Here is a 3,445-nt window from a genome sequence, read left to right as displayed (position 1 = left end):
CCCCTCTTATTTCAGGCTGTCCCTCCACAAGATGGATTTTTCTTATCTTCTCGGGTTCTTGCCTTCTTCCTCTCCTGCATCTTCAATTTATTTTAAATCAATTGTAATATATTTGTCTGATTTAAAAAGGAAGTAAATAAATGTTAAATTGAAATTGAAATTGAAATTGAAACAGAAAGCCCATGTGTGAAGATATTTGTTTTTATTTTGAATGGTAAGGCGCACAATACACAGCAATAAAACCAAGGTCAGTTTAGATTATTAAATATTTTATATAGGCCTATTTGGTTGGGAACTTTGTCAATATCAATGCGTTAGATTATTAGATCGCAAACGCAATGATGACATAATTATGACGCCTCAAATTCAGTGAATATTTAATAGAATAAAAGCATGATAGTGTATAAATTAATACTGCCAAAGTCTGACTAATAAGAGTTTATACATTATTGATAAAGCGTCAGGTGTAATTTATGCAGTTCGTATTACAAGGTTGTAACAGTTGAGACCAAATTATTTGGCAAGACACATATCAAGAGATAATAAAAGGAGCAAATATTCAGTATACAATTTAAGTGGTTTCGATGTGTTAGTGAGAAATATTTGGTTTGACGCGCGTGGAAATTAAACCTGCACTGAGTGATAAAGCAAAATTACATAGGCCTATCGTATTCAGAATATGAGTATGGTGACTCCGAAAAATGACAGACGTGAGGCCATAGTTGATTCTACGTTTAGTTCTTTATTGGAACATTGTCAAGAATATCAATTTTGATACTGGGCGTTTGGATGGTCATTAATTTGACTTAGGCCTATAATTCCAATTGAAATAGTAGTTACAGGACCTCTCAGAATAAGATTAATATTAATGTATTTATTTATATAACACCATTTTAGAAGAAAAGTAAATTACAATATAAAATGTCCTAAGAAACCAAAATTTAAAAATTTGCCTTGTTACATTGATGTAAAAGAAGATTATTGTATAATGCATTTATGTTATGAGGGCCCTTGATATCAGCTCTTCAGCAACGAGGAGCTGAACGGGTCACCCTCGTTAAATATGATTAAAATAAAATAACAAAATAAAAAATAAATCAATAAAATAATAATAATAATAATAATAATAATAATAATAATAATAATATTAGTAATAATAATAATAATAATAATAATAATAATAATAATAATAATAATAATAATAATAGTAATAATAATAATAATAACACCACACACACACACACACGCACTCTTATACACATCTAGATGTGTATAAGAGACAGCACACACTCTCTCTCTCTCTCTCTCTCTCTCTTTTCTCACTTCTACACATTCAACACATTCTAAAAAAATATACCGGTACGTTGTGTATGGGCGTTAATAGTTTTTTTATCATAAAAGCATCGTATCCAGATCAAGATTGGGAAAACTTCCCCTGGCAAACTAGCAATACACTAAATTATCACAACTAATTATGATGACATGTACATGTATTACTCATTAACTACCTTATCCAAATTAATTTATCTCAGCTAATGGTCTCAAGAGAGATCTTAGAAAGAAATATGTTAACAGAGTGTATACAAATCAAGGTTGATAATAACAATAATAATAACGGAATAATAATAGGCCTAATAATAATAATAGGCCTAAAACCTATGGTGCTATTATTTACTATAATAATATTCGTATTTTTTTCTTATTCCGACAATAATTTATTGTTTGTCCCAATATGTCCCAAAACCGAAATGGCCGGAAAAGACTTTCAAAGCTTGAACACAGTACGCATCGGAAGTTGGTAATATGCCTTAGCATACCCTCGGACCGCTGCCCGCAACAACAGACCTCGAGTGTACAAATTTGGACCGCGAACTTTAAGATGTATGTGCATTGTCTGTTTCAGTCAATCAGACCAAAACCGACCAAAACATTAACATTTTACAAAGTTCGCCAACTATGATACAGTAATGATAGTATTCCTTGTGGGTCGGGTCGGGTCTATTTCAGCTGAGAATGCAACCCTATTGCTTTCGGATCGTGAAGTTAAGGCTTATGGGAATTTTCTGAAGTGAGAGAATAATAATGATTTTTATTGTGATTTACAAAAGTTCCGTTATTTATAATTTTATTTATTAATTATTATTTATTATTGTTTATATCAACTAATTTGTATGGTAATCCACGCACTTCGGTACGGTATATAATTACATTTGCCTATGGAAAATTTTAAGGGAATTGGAATAATTATAGAGATTTATTACAATGAACATAGTTATTGTTTAATCGTGCTTTTTAACGTTAGACTCTGAATTACTAAACAGACATGCGGCTGTTTGCTTTTCAGAGTATTACAGAGTATTAGGCTCCTGTGTAAAATGTATTTTTTTTATAGCGCCTTTTAATATTTTTAAGCATAATCCTTCGATAACTGGTTTTAATGGCAGAATATTCAAAACAATGATTGGGTGCCTTATCTAGAATATGGGATCACTATAGGAGATAAGGGGTAAAAAAATAAGGAAGCACTTCGTAAGATGAATTTTTCCGAATACAATCTGTGGTTATTTGCGGCCCCCTTTCCCGGGTCCCCAATCAAAGGCCCGACGGCCGTGTGTGACGCTTCAATTCAAAAAGGTTTTTTTATCTTTAAGACTGTTGGTGAATTTGTGGTGTATGTCACACCAAAATAACCTTTATCTAATAAAAGCAGGTATGTAGGAACACCATTGTCCCCATACAGTGGCGTAGTAACGGGCCACGGGTGGTGATGTCTATGTATTCAATTATTATTAATTTGTATTCAAAATAAAGTAAACGTAGTGTGGACGCTGTGCGTCTTAACCAACTCTGCCAAAAACTTTACTCTTATTCTGCTTTATTTCAACCCCTGCTATACGCCTGAATAGGGGTGTCTAAAAGATGGGGTTCGACTATGTGTCAGACTGAAGTTGTATGAGCGAGCCAAATGGCCGAGCGGTTAAGGCAGGGGCACCGTGATCATAGCCAACAATATCGGCATAGGTTCGCGGCCGGCTCGCTCCTATGGTTCTGGTGGTGGAACAAGTCTTCTCGGATAAGGACTATAAACCGTAGGCCCAGTGTACACAAATGCTCATGTGCACTTTAAAGAACCCAGTACATCCTCCGAAATGAGTAGGGGGTTTACCCCGGTGTACTGGTTCACCCGGCCCCTGTCGTGGACTGTTTTATGTGAACTGGGCCCTCTGGGAGAACAGTAATTTGTTACTAAAGAGGAAACCCAGTATAAAGAACAAATAAATAAAAATAATAAAAAATATTACTCTCTCTTTATAATTCATTCTAATTCCTACGTGACTTACCATAGTATTCTTGACCTCAATATAGCCTACATGACTTACCTAAATATCATGCTTGTTTCGTCTTACATCTGACCGGTTGTATTTAAACCTGTCTCTTATACACA

The 3,445-nt window shown here is 34.0% G+C and overlaps 1 protein-coding gene across 1 annotated transcript in view; it reads right to left on the bottom strand.

Annotated features, from left to right (window-relative positions):
- The window catches only part of LOC117107445 (potassium channel subfamily K member 16-like), an 18,942-nt gene that overhangs the window by 11,624 nt on the left and 3,873 nt on the right, over positions 1-3,445 (bottom strand). The window lies entirely within an intron of this gene.

Source organism: Anneissia japonica, unplaced genomic scaffold (assembly GCF_011630105.1).
Source record: "Anneissia japonica isolate Jap-2015-1 unplaced genomic scaffold, ASM1163010v1 scaffold9668_len1562885_cov226, whole genome shotgun sequence".
NCBI lineage: Eukaryota > Metazoa > Echinodermata > Crinoidea > Comatulida > Comatulidae > Anneissia > Anneissia japonica.
The sequence above is the reverse complement of the archived record's forward strand: the minus strand, read 5'-3'. Positions and strand labels throughout refer to the sequence as shown.